Raw genomic sequence first — 24,225 nt, forward strand, 5'->3', positions numbered from 1 at the left:
TAGAAAAAGGTCCTCCATTGGAGTTCGTGCTAAGTCACTTACTGGGTTACTTTGGGCAAGTCACTTCATTTCTCTGAGCCTCGATTTCCTCATCTGTAAAACGGGAGCGATAATTTTTCTGCCACCTGACTCACATTCTTTACCCAGACACCCCCCAGGATTCTTATCCTAACTGTACACAGTTGATCTGCTCTGTAAACTTGTATATGCTGTCCTTTCCTAATTTCTTTTTGCGTAAAACATGAGACCGCTAGGTCTGCTAGTGGAACAGCTGGTGACGCAGTGGTTGGAATAATAGGCCTAGAGTCAGGAAGATCTGAGTTCAAATCCAGCCTCAGATACTTACTATTTGTATGACCCTGGGCAAGTCACGGAACCTCTGTTTGCTTCAGTTTCCTTAACTGTAAAATGTGGATAATAACAGCATCTACCTCTCAGGGTTGTGGATCAGATAAGATAATAATTGTAAAGTACTTAGCACAATGCCCGCACACAGTAAGCACTATATAAATGTTTTTTTTTTTAAAACACTTAGTTTCCTCATCTCTAAAATAGGAATGTCTACCTCCTACAGTTGTTACAAGGATCAAATAATATTTGTAAAGCACGTGGCACAGTGCTTGTCACATAGTAGGCATTTAATAAATGTTTCTCCCAATCCTTTTCCTCCCCTCCACCTCCCCACCCCCACGACTCATTCACCTCACCAAGGTTATTGTAGGGAATGATTCATAAAAACAATTGTAAGGAACCGCGTTAATGATATATGAAGAGCACTAAAGAAAAGCAACCTCTTCATAATGACTGCTCACCAGTCAACAAACATTTAAGTGCCTATTATAGGCAAATCCCTGTGTTAGGAGACAAAGATTATATACACCATTTACACAAATAGGACGTCTAGATTTTGTAAGTTTGTAAGGCCCCTAATTGAACTGTGGGTGTCCAACAAATCCATAGTTCATGACCGGAGGGCCCCAAGTCATAGAAGACCCTAGAACACTTATGCATGGCACTATGGTTAGAGTTATTGGTTCACCAGGTCTAATTTTTATCTTGTCTTTTACCTAAAGGAACATTCCTGGGTGCTGAGCCAAGTTCCAGATGGCCAAAGGGAAACTCCTGCAGGGGTGGTGCTCAAGCAAGTGGGTTGGAAGACATCTTGTCCCTGACTAACCTGCTCTTCCTTTACTAGGGGGATTCTTATTCCTGAAGCTAAAAAACAGTCAAACTCTCCTACCCATCCCTTGCCTCTCTTCCCTACTCTAAAACCTACAGTGGACTTCAGATGAATAGAACAGTTGCTTGCTAGGTGATCATGGGCAAATCACTTAATTTTTCCTAACGAAAGTTTTTTTTTCATTTATAAAATGGGGATACTAATGCCATTTCTTTCACAGAATTGTAGTGAGAATCAAGTGACATAGTACGTATGAAAGATATTGCAGCTAAGTATCAGTAAATGTAAATGTAAAATGGGAGTAATTTGAGGAGCTGGCCTTCTCACAAGGTTATGGTGAGGAAACCACTTTATAACCCTGAAAAGGCTATATAAATGTGAGTTGATTTTTTAAAAATTATAAAGTGCTTTTGAAGTACAAGTTGTTATTATTTTTATGTTGTCTTAACAGCAATATTTGTATTTTACCTTAAATCATTTAACTACTTCATGACTTCAGCATGATATGTCAAATTGATTTGTAGTCCTATACAAATCCCAAGCCATCCAGATTTTCTCATCCTCTATAAAGAATCTACTCAATTGGCTAAAGACCTCCCACTAAGTCTTTTAATATCAAGTGTATACCAGTAGAGGGCTTGACCTGTGTACCTGTTATCCCTCCATCTCACTAAACAACCAACCTACTTCCTTTTCTTGTTTTACATCTCCTAGATGATATCTTTTATGTCACATCCTTTGTACAAGCCATTTCTGGCAATAGATTGCAGTCTATTTAAACCCATCATCGACTGCCCATTGTTCTTTGGGTCATCTGTTAATTTGATTCTTTAAAGATTGTGATGTCCATGATTCATGCCTATACAGGGTCACTGGAAAAAAATGTTAGTGATAAAAAGATGGAAAGCCAGTTTGTCAACATACCTGAAACTTCCAAAATATTTCCACGTTTTTCTCAAAGAAGATCTATGTTCAAACATGCCTCTCCCCCCAAAAGTTATGGTACCAACTCTCCCCCTTACATAGGTCTGAAGCAACAGGTTGGCATTCTCTCTACCATTTGGAGTTGTGTCTCCTTCAAAGTACATAGCCCTGTGCATAGGAGTGCCCTTCTCCCCATCCCTCAGCTTGGGTGGGAACGAGATTACATATATGAATCTGAATTACTATTAACTCCTCTACATCTTTTTCCTCATTTAAAACTTGAAATCTAGGGCTACAATGCCTTGTTTCAAGCTGCCTATAGTATCTAGCACTGTATTTTGTAATTTGGAGACACTTAATAGAGTTGGAAATAACATTGCCAAATACTTTGTAAAATAAAAAGTGAGATACAAACACTGAGTAATAGTTTCTGTGAGATAAAAACCTGAAGGTTTAATTCTCTGTAGTTGAGGGATATAATTGATGGGGTGCTTGTGCTTGGACCCTAATTCTAACATCACATTTCCCCTTAGCCTCTGCCTGGGTGCCTGTGGCAGAATTCCAATTTCAGAACACATCTAGTTCTCAAACATATTCTTTCCCAGGCAGCCTCTCTAGCTAAAGATCAGTGCGCCCCAAAATTATCTCTGCTTCTTTCTCAGTAAGCAGCTATGCCCAATTATAGATTGATTCAGGTGTTGATAACTGACCATATACTGAGTCTAACATGTGTCCTACACATAGTTCAAGTGTATACTCCCTTACATTAATCTTGACTACCAAGGCACTTGATGGAACCTAGCCAGTTTCTCTAGCTAGCCCTGAACTCCTGGTGACTTAGTGACCTTACACAGGCAAAACCACACCTCCTGCTAGCCCCTCCCTTTGGGCTATCACCCCACCCACACCTGATTGACAGGTTTCATCCCTAAATCTTGTACTTAAACTTTCCCTGTAGCCCTGTATGGTTGCAGGTTCCCTAAGAACTCTTGCTTGCTTTATTAAAGCATAATAAATCTTTGCCTCCTTGACTTAAAGAATGCTTGGGTCCGCGAATTCATTCCAGGTGGCCTTGCCTTGGGAATTTTGGTTTGGGATTTCTGCATCCCTGGGTTCATTTCTCCCTCTACATAATCATTAAGGAAGCAAGGACGCTCAAATTCTTCACAGGACTTTGGAAGATATATGGGCATACAAATTGCCTAGGCACAAGGAATAATTTTGAGATTATTTCATTTTATGACAGCAATGGCCATTGTTTATGCTACTTCTGACAGTAGACTGACTCAGAACATTTGACCTTGACCAGAGCAGTCTAGCTGGTTTCCCTACCTTTCTTTAGTTCTCTGTCAGTTGTGCTGGATTTCATATCATATACATGTAATTTGTTGTTCTCTTTTGTCGTGTTTTTAATTCTGTGTTTTAAAAGAATGGTTCTTATTCTAAGGAAACATGCAAAAGTTGTACCTCTTAAAGATCACACTTCAGTGATATTGTGGTGATTGTTGGTGGGAGGAAGTATACCATTTCAAGAATCATTCAAGCCCACAATGAAACAGGATCAGTTAAACCAAAGCACAACATTAAATGTGGCCAAAAATAAGAAACAATAAGAGCTGTCAAACTGCTGCTACAAAATATCCTAGTGAATCTTCAAAAAATAAGAAAATACTTCTAGAAAGATTTGGGTAGCAGGAAGGGTTGTTACTGTTTTTTTACACAGCGTATCATAGGCTTCTTGAAGTTGGAACAACAGTGAGAAGACTAGTAAATACATCTTACTGATGAAACTTGCTTTATCATTTAAGGCTCTAAAACTTATTATCAAAAGTCCAAGTGAGTCTGTAAGATCCAGGGATTTTCATCAGACAGAAAACATCCATTCTCTACCCCCAAAATGTTTTGGATATTTTTTATTTCCTTGAAGTCTTGTCTAAATTGAGGGAATGATTAATCAAGATAAATATATTTATATACTAAGAAGTAGAATTGTTCTGGAATTAAATTCCCAAATAGAAATGGAATACTACTATATAATCTTGCGCCAGGCCACACATCAAGAAAGATTACAAAATTTATTCAAGAGATCAAGATAAAGATGCTTCAAAAGTTTGGAAACTAGCCTTATTTAAAATATGTAGAAAATTTATGGGCTATATGTAATCAAAGCTATAATCTAAGGTAGCTCCATGAATAGTGTTGGACCTAGTAGTTCAGACGACTTGTGTTCAAATTCCACCTCAGACACTTTCTGAGTCATCTGGGTGTCACTTAACTGCTATTTTCATGAGTTTCCTTATTTGTAAAATGCGGATAATAATAGCATCTACTTCTCAGGGTGTTATGAGGATAACATGAGATATTTGTGAAGTACTTTGCAAACCTATCATCTATCTAAAAAGGGCAGGTTTGGGAAACCAAATTCTACAGAATCTAGATATTCTACTACTATAGACAGATACTGATATGTATTTATATATTCAGTAACATATAGCATATACATATATATATATATATATATCCTTAGTAGCATAGCTGCTTACTGAGAAAGAAGCAGAGATAATTTTGGGGCGCACTGATCTCTAGCTAGAGAGGCTGCCTGGGAAAGAATATGTTTGAGAACTAGATGTGTTCTGAAATTGGAATTCTGCCACAGGCACCCAGGCAGAGGCTAAGGGGAAATGTGATGTTAGAATTAGGGTCCAAGCACAAGCACCGCATCAATTATATCCCTCAACTACAGAGAATTAAACCTTCAGGTTTTTATCTCACAGAAACTATTACTCAGTGTTTGTATCTCACTTTTATTATTAAGGTATATTTGGAAAATGGAATGCTTGTCAAAGGTGCACTTTATATACAATGTGACAAAATCGTGGTCTCATGATGAATTAAAAATGTGTCAAAATCTCGTGAACCTAGTGCTCAAAAGAGTGATGGCAGCAAAAGGATCACTGCATACTTGGTGGGTTTTTTTAAAAGATGCAAACAGCTGTAGGGTTTATTGTATATGCCAATAAATTTAATCATTTCCCTCATACGTGGTTACCTCGGCCACCCCAAGCTCCAGGGAGGGCTCAGGCCCCTGAGGGCCCCTGGGGGCCCCGCCCCCTTCTGACTGCGTGTGCGCGTTTCCTGCTCATGCGTGCAGGCGGCGGCCGCGGCGGAGCCCTACCGGTGTCTCGCGCTGGTTGGCCACTGGAGCGCAAACGTTCTGCGGTTGTTACGTCCCTTTTGGTGCCCCGCCCCCCCTCCCGCCTTCCTTCTTCCCTTCGCTCAGCGGTGCTCCCCACCCCCCAGCCCTCCAGCCCCGTCCCCCTCCTCCACCGGCTCCCGACCCCGCCCTCCCGGCTTATCTCGGGAAAGGCTCTTCCCCGCCCTCCGCTCAGTACTGCTCAGCTGGGGCGGTGACGCGGTCGCCTCCGCCGGCTTCCATTCTCCTAGTCCTGCGTCAGGCTCCCCTCCCCCTCCCCTCCGCAGCTACTGCCTGCGCGAGGCGGACGGACAAGGGCACGCGGGGCCTGGCGGCTGAGACTGGGCTGCGGAGCCCGCGGAGGTGGCGGCGGGCGGGCATCCTGGACCAGCCGACGTCTGGCCAGAGGGCGCCGCTCCTACTCTTTGCCCGGTTGCTCCAGGGTGAGTTGTCACTCCCGGGAAGGGAAACCCGAGATGACGGGGACCTGGGGGTGGGGGGTTTTGTGTCCCTTAAACGCCCCTGGAGCAGCCGGAGGCGGTGGCGTCTCCTTCCTATCCCCGCCGGTCACCTGGTAGCGGCCAATCCCCGGAGGCGGTGGGTGCACATTTCCCTCGGGGGAAGGAGGCCGGTGGGTGGGATAACTTGGCTCGCGTCTCCTCTGCAGGCTCTGTCTCAGCTGTCACTGCTTGGGATGGGGGGATGCAACACAGGGCCGGGGGAAGTCCTGGGAACTGCGGGGTCGGGGGCTGAGATATTGACAAGTGAGGTTAGTGCGGAGTGGGGACAGCCCGCTGCGTAGTACAAGAGGCGGGCATCGGAGGAAGGTGCATCGGGGGTAAAATTATACACACACACACACACACACACTCAAGACCGGGATGTGGGGGGAGGAGGCATAAGACTGTGCACCTTTTTTGGTGCAGAGACGAAACCGAGATATGCAAAAAGGGGGGCAGTTCTAAAGTCTGCAAACATTTATTAAGTGCCTACTGTGTGCCAGGCTCGAGCTCCCGGGATACTGAGAAAGGCAAAACAAAAGGCAGTTCCAGCCCTCAGGATCTCACAGTCTTATAGTCTGGAGTTTGAACTGAGACTTAGGAACTCAGGCTTCTCCAAGTTAGACACCGGAAAATGAAAGCTTCTTCTTGTCTCCTATGTAAGAAGAGGTTGGAAAAGCCTTTTTGTCTCATTCCCCCCCAGTATTGACCTGATTAATACATTTTAGATCCTCCTTCAGTTTTAGTCTGTCGTTGCAAGCAGTTTGATTTAATTATACAGAGGATTTCCTGAGGAAACCTTGTAATGGTAGGAGGAAACTGTCAATGTCTCACTTAAGTTTCAGTCTCAAAAACTTTTATTATCTTAGTAAGAGTCTCGATGAAACCACTTCCTGTTTTTTTGAGACTCTCAAGAGAAAAAGAAAACAGAATCTTGGTTTTTAGCAGTTCTGGATATGAATGGGTACAGTTGGACTGCCCTATGCAGGGTGGCTATGCAGTGTCTGAAACTGAGAAAAAAAAAAACAAATGAACCTGTGAATAGACAAATACCAAGTGGAAGTATGTTGTGGAATCAGAAGTGAGGGACAAGCTTAATAGAGAGTTCAATCATTTCAGGGAAGCCACTTTTAAAAAAGTTGGTTGTTTTTCTTTAGTAGCAATCTTGCTACAGCTGAGCTTAAGAACTGCTGCTCATAGGAGGTTAAAGGCCATTGATTTTCTACTGAGAGGAAGTGTCTTTATTCATTTAGTAATTGTTCTTCTCTCTTCCCTTCTCTTGTTGAACTAAAAAGTGCATACACGAACTATATCAGATTGCTTACCATCATGGGGAGGGCAGAGGGGAGAGAGGGCAGGAGAAAAAAGTTTGAAACTCAAAATCTTATAGAAATGAATGTTGAAAACTTTGTTTACATGTAATTAGAAAAAAATACTGTTAAAAAAACTGCATACAGTGTATCCCAAAAGGTCTTAAACTGCACTAAGACTTTTAGGACTCTCTGTATTCGTGTATAATGCTATCTAAATAGATAGCATAGATGCTCATCCACCTGTTTTAGAAATTTTATTCCCAGATCTCACCACAGGCCAGGATTTGGTTGAAAAAAACTTCAAATGAAGTTTTGGATCTCTTAATCTATTGAAGCATTATACAGAATTGTAGACGTTTATCCCTCAAGTAAAAAAAGAGGCTTTAGGCTAGCATAAGGCTTTTCCAGCTTTCCCTCTCCCTCCCATGTAACTTCTAGTTCCTCCTCTTACATCACCTTGTATATCTTTAGTATGTTTCTATGTGTATATCCTGTATTTTGTCTCTCTGTATACAACATAAGCCTCTTGGTAGTGGAGAACTATTTCACTTATATCTTTGTTTCTTCCAGTGCTTGATAAATGTTGTTTGATATGTTATGGTTCTATTTTCAAACTGTTTCCTTGGTAATAAGATTGTCCTATAGCTCGTCTTCTAGCTTTTTAGTAGCACCTCTGACTACATATATGGCCTTTGTCATTCCTTGGCTCTTTTGTTATCTGCACACCTCTCTTCTATGATGGAGATGTGTGGATCAGTTTATCTGATTTACTTTCCTCTGCTATATCAGTGTCCATATACTAAACGATATGTTAGGTATGCCATATGGGGTTTCTTTTGCTACCTGCAGCTGGACGGAATGGACAGAAGGCTCTGCAAACACTTCGAAAATGACTCATAAAAACAAATAACTTAATTTTTAAAAAATGCTTCCAGTTTGTAAGTTTTCATAGTGAGCAGAATCATTCAAAAGAGCAGGTCTCTGCCCTTACATATTTTCAGTATCATCTGGGTTTTACAGTTGAGGCCTTGGCTTTTCAGTGTCTTTTTTGGAGGGCGTTTTGTGACTTTGTGGAGTTTATTTTTTCCATGAAGGGAGTTGATGAGTAGTGAGAAAGAGCAGTGATGGAGAGACAGTTCGTATTGAGGAGGAAAGCTGGATTAAAATGATACAGCATTCAGGCTGACACAGCTTTAGTGCCTTCTTCCTATTTCTTGGTGAGCTTGGTACATTCTGTTGTTGTTGTAAAAGTTTTTAGGCTTCTTGTGATGCATAGCTCTTTTTCTGGACTTCAGAGTGATACTTTTAGGAAAGAATTTCATTCAGGGGTCATAAGACTAAAGAGTAATCTTTTCTAGTTCTAGGCACTGGTAATTGTTCTACCTGTCACTCACATCCACCCTCTCCTCAAGGAAAAAAAAAACACACTTTTTGGCTCCTTCTGTTTAACTGTTTCTTCCCTTCTCCTGTCCACCTACTTCCAAGTGCTATCTGCAGATCCCATCTTCTGTCAACCCTCAGAAGAACATTCTTTTATTTAAATACTGTTTGCATATAAACTTCCTCATTCTAGTGACAGAATTGGAAAAGAAGGGTGGCAGTCTCTGAGGCAAAACTACTTGGGGCAATGAAGTAGGCCCAGAGAAGGATGGTTTGTCTTCCTCTCCAGTTCTCCTGAAATTTCAGGAGCATCCATTGAGCAACTGCTGACTCAATGATCATACCTCACTTGTAGCAGGTTAACTAGGCCTGTTGCATAATTTTAACATGGAATCATTTTCCTTCACTTATTTGCATGTGGTTTCCTGAAGAAGTTCTCATTTGCCCCAGACTTGCAGTTAAATTTTGAGATTATTATTATTTTTATTATAAGGAAGAAATATTTTTATTAATAGTGGTGATGTTATTATTGGATGTATCTTTCCTTCTCCTGGTAGAGCTATAGTTTTGATCATTTATTACAGAATATTATAATTCGTTATAAACAGAGAGGCAGCTTAGAAAAAGAAATATAGTGCCTTGGAATCAGAAACATGGGGTGGGGGACATTCTGACTTGATGACCATGGGCAAGTCATTTACCCTTTCAGTGCCCCAGGCAGTTCTCTAAGACTCTAAATTTAGGAAGAGTTGCTGACTTAAATTGGTAGATAGTTTCCATACTGAGAGTTCCCCATACTTAGGGCATCAGAGGTCTGGAACCACTTGAAAAAAAAAATGGTGATGCAGTTTTCTATCATTAGGAAGTAGGTAACAGAAAGGTGATGGTAGGGGAAGAAAGAAATGTCCTTTTTCACTTTGAAAGGCTTGGCAACATTGGTCTGATAATCTAGCCATTTTAGTGCTAGTTATAGGAACAAAAATTCATTCACATCGAGGATGCAGACAGATGTGTATATTATAGTGGGAAATCTCTTTTCCTCTAGCATCCCATGTTATTCCATGGGATGTTGTCCAGTCAGTTCACCCATCCCACCTCAGCAGTGGTCCTGGGGATGAATGTAGCATCAAATGGGGGCACGGGGGGTGTTCCATGACATTTGTTATGCTGCATTGGGATTGTGGGACCCACCAGCCTATTTCATATATGTCCCAAAACTTCTGGCCCTGGTTCAAGTCAGTGATCCATAGTTTCCCTAGTTGGTTTCTGAGTCATCCAGAATGTGTGTGCATGTCATGACATGAGGGGCGGGGGGGGGGGGGCAGGAGAGTGTGGGGGGTGGTATAAAACTCTGAGACAAAAGAATTTTTAGTTTTAATTTGAAAATTTTGAGGATTTGGAGAAAACAATATCACCTGGAAAGTCTTGTGTTTTAAGAAGCTTGGTACCATCAGCTGTCTTCATTGTAATTTTCTTTTGTTTTTCCTTCTGATTTCGTGGTGGAGAACTGGAAATGTCTCATCAGCCTTCTTTTTCCAAGATAGAAGTCTATAGTTTTCCTAGTAGTCCTTATTGGGAGAGGGCAGGAAGTGTCTTAAAATCACCAAGCCATCCGTAGCTCTGTCATCAGAATTAGACTTTGCTATCCTTGAATCTCTGCAATAAAGGTAATTTTGGGCTGCAGCAGCTCAGCAAGGGAAAGGTTTATTTCAACTTCAAGGAAGTATTGCAAGTATAGCTAGAATGGAAATATTTCTCAGATCTGACATCTGGAGGCTACGTATTATATACTGTTTCGTTATAGCCTGGTTCTTGTCTCCCTCAAAGAACACAAAAACTATCACAAAAGTATCTAACAGCAGCCAGCCAAGAACTTACTCTGCATTCAAGAAACAGGATGTTACTGAACAAAATTTCTCAGACAGAAACAGATGTAGTTTCTGAATGTATCCTGTGTTAGATACTAAAATCCTGCAGCAGTAGAACGTTAAACTCTCCTTTCATTCTGTATTTTGGGCAGAACTTTGTTATTTGATGTTCGAGGTAAGTAATCAGCCTGCAACTTGTGAGGGAACTAATAGGCTCTCAATATGTTTGCACTCAACAAAAATGCTGACTGGCAACTCCTACAATAAAAGAGGCTCTGCTCTGACACAAAAATAAATCAGAATTTTTCTCCTGTCATTCAGCTCATGAGAACTGAACATAAAAAAGCCTTAGATCAAAAAGGTGGACCAGAACTTGTTCTTGCTATCCTTTTTTCTGTAGAGGGACTTTCTGTCCTTGCCAAACTAGGGGCTTTCCCAATGGCTTGCCTTCTGCAGAGAAGTATGAGGTCCGAACATGGGAGTGTCCCTCTTGTGTTTAACTCTCTCTGGTGAAATTTTCTTTGATTTAGAATAGACTTTTATGTTGGTCAATCCCATTAAATGAAACTGGCTTCTAGGAGTACCATAAAGAACTGCTTATGTTACTCTTTCCTTTGGGGTTTCGGTTGTTCCCAGTGTGAACTCAGTGGGTAAAAGTTTTCATTCACTTAAAAAAGCAAAGATGGTGGCCTTGCCAGTTTTACATTTGAAAATAGACTGAGGGGAGATTAAAAAGATACATTTAGAAACTACATCTAAACTTTTGCTGTGGTAAGTAATGTTACTTGGCACTTAGGCTGCGTGTTCAGGAAATTGAGATGTAGTAGAAAGGGTTAGGGAACCTGAGTTCAAATCCTATCCTAAGCCATTAGTAGTTTCATGGCCATAGTAGGCAAGATCTTGAATCTCTATGTATCTCAGTTTCTTATCTGTAAAATGAGGATAGTAATATTTATACTACTGATTTCACAGAATTACTATATGAAGAGAACGTTGTAAACTTTAAAGTACTATAGAGATATAAGCAGAGTCATGATGAGTGTGAAGTAGCTATTTGACAATTATTTGTTAACAGAACTTTCTACCAGGTTGGTTGAAAGAAAACTGTGTTTGGGTGTAAAAATCACACTGAACTCCCTCATGGATAGCAAAATTTTTCTAAATTTGTATAGAAATTTGTGGTGAATTGTGAATGCAAATAGCCCCAGGGTACAGGTTAAAACTCTGGTCAAAGGTGAGAGGAACAACTCGACTTAGGATATTGGAAATGGAAGGGACTTTGGATATCATTAAATGTCAGCTGCTATTATTATCTTTATTTGAGCCTACTTTTGGAAGTGAGGAAAATGAGTTGGTAAGAGGTGGATTGAGTTTACCAAATTCAACTCATGCATCTAATTGGTGGCAAATGAAGGACCCAGATCTGTCTCCTGACGCCTGATCTAGTATGTTTACTACTATCCCATATATCTTGTCATTACTATCCCATATATCTTGTCATTACTATGCCTAAGTTTTGAACACTGTTCCTGGTTTTTAAATATTTAACATGAAAACTCACATGTGAATCCTGATGCATTATCATTTGCAAAAAAAAAATTAGCATGAGCTAAAGCCTAGTTAATAGAAAACTTACCTTGTTCAGGAGGGTAAATTAAACTAATCTTTTGAAGAATTTTCCTTGTAAAAAAACTCAGTGGCTATGTTTTTTGTTTAGTTACTTTACAGTGTTCTGCTATACCAGATGGAACTCAAAATGAGGGATTAAATCAGAGCTCCACCAGCTATGAGTTGGGAATGTTAGTTTGTACCCTTGTGAGTCTAAAAAAATGACTTTGGTTAACATATGCCACATGTTACAGGTGGAGACTACTTAAACCCTAGTTTTCAAAGGTTATCTTGACCATGGAAAGTAATAGATGGTGATGCTACAAGATATTAGTTATTTCCTGTGATGGCTCTATCCTTGAGAGGTTTGCACCCTTCTGGGAGACAGGAGGCCCAAATTCTAGTCCTCACTCTGCCACCAACTTGATTATGACTTTTAGTGAATTAGTAAACTTCTCTGGGCCTCATTTTCTTCATCTGCGAAATAAAAGCTTTGGCTTAGACTAATTCTTTAGAATTATTATTATTAGAATTACTATTATTTGTAAAAGTACTACTACTAGTAATATTACTACTATTAGAATTATTATAAAGCAGGGGTGGGGAACCTTTGACCTTGAGGCCACATGTGGCCTTCTAGATCCTTAGGTGTGGTCTTTTGACAGAGTCCAAGTTTTACAGAACAAATCCTTTTATTAAGGGGATTTGTTCTGTGAAGTTTGGATTCAGTCAAAGGGCTGCACTTGAGGCCGAAGGTTGCCCACCCCTAGTCTAAAGTCTTTTCCAGCTGTTAACATTCTATTCTGAGTTGCTGTGGCACAGCAGTGAGTCTCTTTCCACTATTCATCTCCATTTACCTTTGATATAATTTGAACTCATATCCACAGCATGTAATAGTACTTTCCTTTCCTGGAGTGTAGATTACATGGTATGTTTAATAGCTCTAACAATAAAATATAGTATTTGACATGCTGTTATTTAAAGAGCATATCCCTTGATTGAGCAAATTAGACAGAACTTTACACTACTTTTCATGTTCTACAGCCTGTTCCAGTCAGTTCTTAGAGGAAGTCCTTTCCCATATGTGTTGAGTGGTTAGAGTTATCTAAGGTGGGGAGAGAGAGAAGATAATCCTTATTTCTAAGTCATGTTGCTTGCAGTTTCCTTTTCAAGAGTTGAGAGGGTCTGAGTTAGAATCATCAAATCATAGGTTTTGAGAGCTGCAAAATACCTTTGAAAGCATGTCTAAACTACTCATTTTTATGATGAGAAAAACTGGTAATTCCACATTCAAATCCCACCAAATCCCAGGGATTCCTCAAGCCTGAGAGCAAGGCAAAAGTCTTATCTGAAGTTTTGGTTTTGTGGATTTGGCTATGGGTGTGCTGTGGCTCATAACCTAAAAATCCAAGTATTCAAAAAGATGCAATTCACTACTATATTTATAGATTCTTTTCTTGCTTTTTTTTTTTTATAAATTGGTTTTTATTTTTTCCAATTACGTGTAAAGATAATTTTCAACATTCATTTTTATAAGATTTTGAGTTTCAGATTTTTTTCCCTCCTTCTTATCCATCTCCCCTCCCCAAGATGGCAAGCAATCTGACAAAGGTTATACATGTACAATCGTGTAAACATATTTCCATATTAGTCATGTTATGAAAGAAGAAACAGAACAAAAGGGAAAAGCTACAAAAGTCTAGTAAAAATCTTCAATCTGCATTCAGACTCCTTAGTTCTTTTTCCAGATGTGGATCCTGCTTTGTCTTTCAAACCTAATAAGATAGAAGATAGAACTTCTTTCTATCGAGGCTTGACATTTGATATGTCATATAGAATAAAAGAATGTTAGCATGGAAATTAGTCTCAGGAATCGCATATTCCAACAGTGTACTCGTTTTAACAAAGACAAATTACTTCTAATAGATTGTGAGCTTCATGAGAGCAAAGAACAGGTCTCATTTAATCTTTTTATTTCCCTTAATGAGAGACCGCATTATATAGTGGTTAGACAGCCAAACTTGGAAACTGAAAGACCTGGGTTCCAAGTCCTACTTCTGACACATGAGCTGTGCCACCCATTAGTAAATCATTGAATCTCTCATTGTTTCAGGTAGCTCTCTGAAACTGTGAAATAAGTAGAGTTGTAGGTATTGGTTTTTGAAAGGCCCTCATAACATTCTCTCTCCTACCTTTTCTGGTCTTCTTATATTTTACTCCCCTCCATATACTCCACAATCCTTTGACACTGGCTTCCTTATATTGAGGTCTAGGGGTGTGTTGGTGTTGAGGTCAGATTTTGGGAGAGCAGTTTGGGTGTGAAAGAATTCATTTAGACTTTCTCTGTAGCCATTGGGAGCTTTATTACATGAAGCGCACAGGTCTCCTTAGCATGAAAACTAAATGAGACCCCGATATTTGGGGGAGTTATGCTTATATAGAGGCTTCAGAATGATAATGTAGTTTTAGAGGTTTTTATGGGGGTTAAAGATTAAAGACACAGGACAAGAAAGAATTTTATGTAAGATGAGGTAGAAAAAGGGAATTCTTTATGATTTAAAGATTTAAGGACAAGGCAGGAGGACAAAAGTTAAGATTAAAGGACAGGGGGAACACAGAATAAGGGAGACAAAAGCAATTCTTTCGGTACAGGTTAAGAAGTTTTATGGTATTTCAAGATAAGGGGGAAAGGACTTTAGGATGCCCTCAAGTTACAGGATAAGCTTCAGGGCTTCACAAAGTACTGGAAAAAGCAACCCTTAATATTCTTTTTAACCCTGAGGGCATCATTTGTATCCACATCATTTGGACCCCAAAATTCAAGGGCTAGCAAATTAGGTCCTGCCTCAAACGAATTCAATTGTCTTTCAGCCAAAGACAAGGTTTATTAGAACACTGGTCAGGGTGGGCAAGATTTTAAGAATACATGCTATTGGTCAGATTTTAAGAATCTGAGCATTGGCCAGACTCTTAAGGAATCTGAGCAGTTTAATGGGGTACAAGATGGAGCTTATATACACAAAAACTGTGGAAAGGATCTAGAAGTGGCCAGGTAGTCTGGGGTGACTGGGAGGTAATAGAGAAGGACCTGGAAGGGCCAGGTGCCCCAGGCGAATGCCAGGGACCTGGGCCACATGGGAAAGTCCATTTTGAGGTCCAAATCCAAAAGACATGGTCTTTTCCTTTCAGGGATTCAGATCCTATCTCCATCATTTGCTGTTCCTTGAACAACCTATCTGTCTTTTCACTGGCTGTCCCTTCATGCCTGGAATCTCTTCCTCTTCATCCTCTTCTTGGCTTCCCTAGTTTTCTTCAGGTCTCAGCTCAAATACTACCTTCTGTAAGAGGCTTTTTCTGATCCTTCTCAGTATTAGTGCCTTCTCTCTCAGATTACCTCAAGTTTATTCTGTATATACCTTGTATTTTTTATTTGTTTGCATGTTTTCTTCTCCATTACAATGTGAGGTCTTCACGTTCTAATGAGGGAAGGAGCTGTTCACCTTACTTATAACCCCAGCACTTAGCATAGGGTCTGGCACAGAATACATGATCAATAAATGCTTGTTGACTTGATTGAATATGCTTTGGTGAAGGGAGTTTACATGCATGAGTCCCCCCATACTGAATAAATCTCAGGCCCAGATGCTTTTTTTATGCCTTCCACTACCCCTCTCACCCATTCCTTTGGTGCTTATTAGCAGGGTATACTTAGAAGCACGTAGTAGGTGCTGACAATTTTTTGTTTCAAGGTTGCACACCTAGTGACAGAAGTCAAGTCTTATGATTCCTAATCCACTAGACCACACTGTCTTCGTTAGAATTTTACTATTGGAACATGTGACTTTCCAGAAACAAAGACTTCATATTCTGCTCTGGATGGTGGTGTGGAGGCCAAAGGTGAAAGTACAAAATGTGCCATACTTGAAGCCCAGGTCTTCAGGAAGCCACTTTCTGAAGAGTTGGTTTATGGGTTAGGTTGAGTCAATGTGTGAGTTCTGTGGGTCTGTGTTTTCTTCCTTTTTCCTATTCATATGTGATGCTTCTGAGCTAAGATCCCAAGATACATGATCTAAGTGTTTTTCATATGGGTTTTACTTCCATCCTTAATCTGTTGCTCATTGCTACCAATAGAGTTAATCATTAGCACTTTATGGAAGATTTTATGGAGGGGGAATATTTCATTTCAGAGGAATTGAACCTGCTTCTTATTCGGTTGTTTTATAAAAATAGCTCTGTGTGTGTGTGTGTGTGTGTGTGTGTGTATTTTTTTTGAATCCAGGTCTAAATCTAACAAGTTGAAAGTTTTGAACTGAGAGAAGGGCAATGTGATATAGTAGAAGGAGCCTTGAATTTGAAGTCAGAGAACCTAGATTTGTATTCAGACAGTGACATTAGATAACCATGTGACCTTGGATAAGTCACTGTCTCTCATTGGGCCTTAGTTTGCTAATGTGTAAAATGAAGAGGCTGAACTAGATTACTTCCAAAGTCCCTTCTAGTTCTAAATCTAGGAGAGGAGAAGGGGCAATAGGGAAGACACGAGAAGAGAGTGACTAATGGAAATTCCACAAAAACCTGCCTGCCTGAGGACCCAAACCATAATGCTCTGTTCAGGAGGCACTGCTGTTTCAGTTGGCGTGTTACTTTTATAGTGTTGATGTGTTGCACATGTCCCTTTATCTTTTATCTTCCTCTAGGTAGAAATTCCAGCTCCTTGAAGGTTGTCATACACGCTGTTTCACGTTAAGTGGGCATTCTGTTATTGTGAAATACTAAGACCAGAAAATCAAGCTCTGTGTTTTGTAATAAAGATTTACCTGTCCTCCTTTTCTCACTTGACAGTCCCCTTCAAAAGTCATAGTCCTTGGGAGATTATAATCCTGTTGGGTTAACCCAAGGATAAATAACTCATGAAAAATAGTGATAAGAGTAAGGATGGAGAAACCCTCAGCATGTGTGAGAACTGGGCTCTAAATCCTCCCACTCTACTTCTCAATGGCAGATGAACACTTTTTGTCACTACGGTTTTGACCCCCAAAAGCTCATTTTATGTTCTGGAAAATATGGTTATAACTTAGCCCTCTCTCGCTTTTCCTGACTGTGTATCTCCAACAAGATTGGCAAAAGAGTTCTGGTTTGTATGATGTTGTTGTGGCTCTCTCAGTGAAATAATATCCTAAAAATTTGGCTAGCAGTTACCAGGTAGGGAAAACTGATATGAAAAATGTCCCAAGATAACTCTGTTATCTTCCAAGTAGAATAAATGGTTTTATCTGAAAAGAATTAGCAAAGTATTCTGTTTTAGTCTAAGCATCAGGACTTCGATTCTCTGGAAAAATCATTTTATTTTTAATCCCACTCTAAAGATAGATTAGTAATGTTACCTGCCCCACATATTCCCTTTTATGTTCAGGCTTTGGCAGAAGCAAGACTTAAACTCGTGTCTTCCTGACCTGGACTCTCTAACCATTACCCCTATAACATGGTTGGTGCTATGCATACACATGAGGTGATAAAATTCCAGTATTTTTAGAGTTAGAATCCACTTTATCAAGCATTTATTAAGCACCCATGTGTAAGACACTGTGCTAGGTGCTAAAGGATACAAAGAAAAAGTGAAAAGTAGTCCCATTTCCTCAAGGAGCTAACCTTCTATTGGGGGAGATAGAGCATTAAAAATGCTGTAGATATCAGTCATTGCCCCTCATTTTACAGGTCATGAAATTGTAGGCCAGAGATGGTGAATTTACTTGGTCACATGGCAAATTATTGGAATACTAAGGTAATGTCAGTAAAGAAGAAAAGTAGGGACAGAATGCAAGAGACATTTCAAAGGAACAGTAGAAAAACAGGATTTGGTGACTGGGTAGAGAGGGTGAAAAATGAGAGTCAAAGATAACTTAATGAGGGCCTGAGTGGTATGGCAGAAGCTCTGAATTCTAGTTCTCCTTCCACTATGACTAGGGTTTCAGGCCTGGGTAACTGGGAACAACGGTGAAATTATTCATGGTCAAAATTGGGGGCCGAAGACACCTACTTTGAGTAAAAACCACATATAATTATGAAGTAAAGTCAATGGAGCATAGACTGTCACAGTGGTAGAGCCTTAGAGTTAAATATTTGGGTTGTCCAAAATTCTTCAGCAGTCCAGAAACAGACTTCTGGGCTCTGAGCAATATGGGAAGAGGACACTAAGCCTTTTTGATTTTTTTTTAAGGCAGCCTGTTTTTCGGAAGCCTGTACTTAGACTTTTAAGGTTGTCAAGGATGTATCAGTTACTCCCAGAAATCAAGCTTTTAATCTGTTGCCTGTGTGGCCTTTCTTTTCTTGCATCCCGTCTGGATTATTAAATCAGATTTAGAACTGGAAAGGACCTTAGCAGTCCAGAGGGTCTAACCCCTCATTTCATGGTTGAGAGCCCCAGAGAACTGACTTACTCATGATCATACAGATAATACATGTCTGAGGCAGTATTTAAACCTATATCTTTCAAATCCACCAAATACTTATCACATCATGCTGCCTGTCATAAAATGTTAACCTTCTGTAGCGACAATCTTGCTAGCAGCGACTGTGACTGTGTAAAACCAACAACAACCAGCACACAGAAGGCCTGCCAACACAGGTTCTTTTGATCTGCCTTACAAAGGAAAGTATCTTTAAGGGGTTAACAATCTTACTTTCATTACACATACAAATATAACTCACTTAGTTCAGGAGGAAAAGCCAGCAACCTGAACTTCAGAGCAAATAAAACAAATCACAAAACATACACAATATAAACAGACAATTCATAGTTACCAGGAAAGCATCAACATCTGGGTTTACAAGCCGGGGGCTCTTAAAATGGCTTCCCAGAGTCCCACGCCACCCTTCCAGTGACTGAGAGCCCCAAGGGAGAATGCCAACCTCTGGGTTTATATATCTAGTTTGGGGTCAAAGGGCTTCACAATGTGCGACTCAAACCCACAGTGACCTAAAAGTGTCACAAACTCAAAACCATGCAAACCAGACTTTCCTTTGAGGCAAGGAGGTCATCAAAGACTCTTCATGGTAGCAGACCAAAGATCTGGGCATGAAAAGCCATATCAAGTGGGAAGATTCAGGGTGGGCCAGAGCCTGTATCCCAGCATCCAAGTGCTATATGTAGTCCAGAATGAGTTTAAGGCACAGGTACCATACATAAAACAGACAAGACTAACTCATATAAAACAATGAACAGATACAGCTCAGGTAATTAACTGCTATATTATATGGTAAAGATACCAAATACTACAGAAGTAATAAAGTGCCTTTCCCATAACAGGGATTCCCTAAATATCTGTTAAATTAATGGATGAGTTCAAATACCTGCCAATTCACAATATCCATTTTGTTTTCCACCAGCCCTTACCATCCTTTTCCAGAGTTTATAGTTACACAATCACCAAAGCCTAGTTATGACAGTGCTGTCTCTTCTTGCTTGCCCATCTCTATGACTGCACTCACCCTACAAATACACTTTATACCTAGAAGCAGATATTCTCTGCTAATCTTGATGCTTTAGGACAGAGCTGATACAGACTGACCTGGGGCTTCGTATTCAGAGACACTTGTACACTACTTAACAAAGGAAGTTTACTTAGGCATAACATTAAATAGATAACCAGCAAGGATACAACATTGATTCAGCTGAGCTTCCCAGTCTCTCAGCATTGGCCAGGCAGGTACACCGGTCAAGCCTGAGGAAGAGGCCAGCTGCCTCTTTGGTCTGCTACCTCCTTTGTCTGGTTATCTCCAGACTGCCTCCAGCCATTTCCCACCCTTGATCCTATCAAAATATCTATACCCAAATCTGTTACCCTAGCCTTCCATTGTCTCCAGGTAGCCTTCAGTTATTTCCCACCCTTAATCCCATTCCCATCTGACCTCACCCCAGTCCCTTCCAGATGCAGATCCTCCCTAAGCCCTTCCTCCCATCATCCCAGACTATGGGGACAAGCCCAGAACCCTCCCACAATCTTTCTGTATATAAAATCCTGTCTTGCCTCCACGAAGGTTCTCAGATTCAGTCTAGCTCAAGGTTCAGTCTGGTCCGCTGGTGTTAGCTTCACAGATGCCTGTGTTTATTTTTTCATTCGTTTGGGAAGGGTAGGGGAATACGCTGGGATGTGGATTCCACTTAAAATGTTTCTTTCCCCTTCAGTATGAAGAGCGTAAGCCTCTGGGGCTAAACACAGAAATCTTGTCTTAGGTTTGTGCTGAGTGGAATCCTTTCTTGTAAAGAAATGACATTAATAGCTTATGTTTGGGGCAGCTAGGTGGCACAGTGAGTAGAGAGCACTGGCCTTGGAGTCAGGAGGACCTGAGTTCAAAGCCAGCCTCAGACACTTGACACACCTATTAGCTGTGTGACCCTGGGCAAGTCACTTAACCCCAATTGCCCTGCCTTCTTCCCTCCAAAATAAAAAATAGTTTATGTTTGTGTGGGATGAAAGAACCCCACCAATTAAAAAAATTAATTTTTAATAAGGAGTCATCTCAGGGTGGGAACAGAAACAAAATTTTATTCAATTATCATGAGAATAGGGCATCCTCTGCCAAAACAGATCTAGCAAGGGAGGCCCCGGCACAAGGAACAAAGCACCAATATTATACCTAACCCAAGAGAATTCCCGCCCACCTCTGACCCTTCTCACCATTGGCTTGCAATCTGAGCACAAAAAACTAGACAACCGGAAAATCAAGGCACAGAAATTCCAATTCCCATTCCCTTAGTTAATGGTTACAACTGTAGTGACATCTATAAATCTAAAGAAGGACAATAAGATAAGAGGAGGGGGAAGACCCTCTCTTTTCTTCTACAATACTTTTACAATAGAGAAAAATAGGTCATTATGACCCTGTTCTTACTTGCTTGGCTCCTTGGGGAGGGGTCTCAGGCCAGCGGGGACCCTGATCAGGAACAATGAAGAGACAGGGAGACAGAGGTGGAGACAGCAAGGCTTTTATAGGAGTTTTAGCCAATGCTAGCTCGGCACCTGCAAGGAGGCTTATTGCCAGTTATGTAAAAGGTTTAGTGGTGTGTATGCCCTCCTGGATCCCCTGTGCACGGTCTCATGCTCAGGTGTTGCTGCGAGTGTGGTGACCCAACCCAGCCTGTTTGGCCTTGATTGGGAATGGAGGCAGCTCTCTTTTCCCATAGGACTGGCTGTGAGCCTTCGACAGCACTTAACAGCTCCCCCTTTTTGTTTTAGAACCGTGGCTTTTGAAGGGAGTCCACAACGTCATGCACAGTGTTGGAGAAAAATCTCAACAGCAGTGAGGCACAACAAATCAGTAGGAGGATGGTCAACAATGTGGGAAGGAACCCAGCAACTGTTGACCAAAGCCATCCAAGCCCACCTCTAGCACTGTAATCCAATTGAAAATTTCATCAGCCTCTTTATCAGGCAAATCCGGAGCCTTTGCAGCTTTTGTTCTTGTTAAGCCCATATATATTTTCCAAAGCCAAGGAATGCCCTTCTGGACTTATGCACTCTGTCTGATCTGTCCATGGCCCTATGCCATGAATGCTAAATCTCCCCACTTAAGTTCACACATCTTACATGAGGAGTGTCACAATCTAAGAAAGGTGGCATTTGAACTCCAATGGTCCGTCCACTGTCAATTTCAATTACAGTTTGAGTCATTGTTCAGGGCAAAAGATATAGGTTGTCTAAATGTCTTCAATGGTATGTTAAAACCCTGAAGCACCTATTGTTTGGCTGCACTGTGTTGTGATGTCCAAAAAGCAGACTAAGATTTCCAAAGGCGACAGGTGGTGGTAAGGGATCTCCCATGAGTATAGGATTGACCCACAGAGATTGATGCATGTAAGCCAAATACTGTTCTGCCGCGCCCAAGGAAAGCTGCATTGCGAGGAATGTCTGAACCCCCATCATTCTCCTCCTGTTTCTCCTCCTTGTCGCTGGTCGTCGGTGAGATACACACCTCACCAATGTTTCTGGTGGGGATGCTACATGGTCCTGTATCTGTAACAACAGAAGCATATCCCCTTCCCCACGATATTACCCTGGAAGGCCCCCGCCATTCCCCCTGGTCATCTTTCCACATAACCACAGCAGGAACCTTCATTGGGGGATGATTGTCCCTGTGTTTGATCATCTCCCTATGGCCTGGTGGTCCGTGTTGTAGTACCATGGCCTTCACAGTGGGAGAAAGATTTTTGAAATCAAGGAGAAGCAACTCCCTCTTTTTGTTTTTGCAAGTATGTTGAGTACAACCATTCTGTCACCCCTTCACGCTAATGCAGGGCTGCTGAAGGTGAGTGGTGTGTGGGCAAGATAGAAATTTCCATTTGTTGATGTGGATCCACTCTAACAGTGAGTCCCTTGTTATATTTTTCTTCTATGAGACACAAGGTCTCTATTGCCTCTGCTCTTAACTCCCTACAAGAGTTAAGAGCAGAGTCCCCTCTAAGAACATATCAACTTTTGCATTTAGCGTTTGGAGTTTGGTAATGTCAATTGTTGGTGCCCTTACCTCCACACTAGAAGAATTGATCACATGCCACAAGTAATTAAATGGGGTTTCTCTCTGTATTTTCTCTGGTGCCACTTCCAGGCCATAACGTTCCATTGCCTGAATGGTTTCCTGAAGCATAGCTTCCAATGTATTGATATTGTTATGTGATGCCAAAATATCATCCATATAATGTATTATGGTACTCTCGTTATACTTTTTTCTGATAGGCTTTAAAATGATATCTACATACCATTGACATAATGTTGGCCTGTTTTTCATGCCCTGTGGTAAGACCTTCCACTGATACCTCTGGTAAGGGGAAGCCAAATTAACATTGGGTACACTAAAAGCAAACTTTTCTCTATCCTGTGTGGCAATACATATGCTATAAAAGCAGTCTTTTATATCAATTGTCCATAATGGTTGGTTCCGAGGAATCATGTTTGGAGATGGAAGACCTGGTTGCAAGGCTCCCATCGTTTCCATGCATGCATTGACCTGTCTTAAATCTGTGAGCATTCTCCATTTTCCTGATTTCTTTTTTATATAAAATACTGGTGAATTCCACGAGCTGGTAGAGGGTTCTATGTGGTCCTTATCAAGTTGTTCCCTAACTATATCCTGTAAGGCCTAAATCTTTTCTTTAGAGAGGGGCCATTGATCCACCCACACCAGAGTAGTGGTTTTCCATGGTAAAGCTGGTGTGGGCAAGGCCTTTTTTTCTTCAATGGCCCCACCTAAAAAGGCTCATTAGATAATGTGAATCTGAGCTGTGTCAATATGTCTCTGCCCTATAAGATTGTTGGTAAACCTTCAACCACTAGGGCTTGAATTGTTCCTTCTTTCTCTTCACACTTGAAGTGTAAGGGCTGCCTTGATCTTTGTGAATTTTAAGTGCCTCCAATTCCTCTCATATCTATGGTGTCCAACAGCCAGTGTGGTGGCCATTGATTCTTAGGGAAGACTGTAAAATCTGCTCCTGTATCTAGAAGCCCTTGGAAAAAGTATTGTCCCACTTGAATAATGCACATGGGGCGAGAATTGGCGATGTGTTCCTGAAAATACAACCCGCTGTCCTGACCATCTCCTTCAAACAAAAGTCTCCGTGCCACACACTGTCCTGTGTCCACATAGACCATTTCATCTCCTGGATTCATTACTGGGACTTTATTATCTTTTAAATCAGACATTGTTACATAAGGGGTCAGTCCGGTATATTGATTGTGAGGAGTGCCTATAATAAGGCCTGAGCGTTATGTCTGAGGATTCTGTCTGACTATAGGAATCTCTACCACTGTGTGTGGATCTATCCTATAGTCACCTGCACTGTATAACCTCTCTACTGTGTATTTTGTCCCATGAGTTTGGTGAATTCCTTTCTGAGCTCTTGTGTAGCCAGGTTGACCTGACTCTCTGCCATCAGTACCCATAGTTTTGCCTGGACTCAGGGACAAGAGCCTGCCGAGGAGTTTAAATGGCATTCGTTAGCCCAGTGTCCGGGTAGGTGACATTTTGGACATGGCTTATTGGGTCGTGACCTTGACTTAGCTCCCTGATTTTGTAAGGGCTTGTTCCTGCAATCTTTTTTGAAATGTCCTGGTCTCCCACATCTATAACAATTTCCTTTCGGTCCTTGAACCGCCAGTGCCTGAGCCATGACCTGGGCCATCATTTGTGCACCATTCATTTGCATCCCTACCATCTCACTTTTCTTAATCATCTCCTGCAGGCTGGCATCTTTTCCTAATCCTGT

General features: G+C 41.0%; 1 protein-coding gene across 1 annotated transcript in view; it reads left to right on the plus strand.

Moving 5' to 3' along the window:
* Positions 1-5,530: 5,530 nt before the first annotated feature.
* Positions 5,531-24,225, plus strand: part of SUSD6 (sushi domain containing 6) — a 124,773-nt gene continuing 106,078 nt past the window's right edge. Inside the window, exon 1 of the mRNA XM_036734218.1 lies at positions 5,531-5,740. The gene's annotated coding sequence lies outside the window, so the exon portion shown is untranslated. The remainder of the gene's footprint in view (positions 5,741-24,225) is intronic.

This window comes from Trichosurus vulpecula, chromosome 8, assembly GCF_011100635.1.
Source record: "Trichosurus vulpecula isolate mTriVul1 chromosome 8, mTriVul1.pri, whole genome shotgun sequence".
In the NCBI taxonomy this organism is placed as follows: domain Eukaryota; kingdom Metazoa; phylum Chordata; class Mammalia; order Diprotodontia; family Phalangeridae; genus Trichosurus; species Trichosurus vulpecula.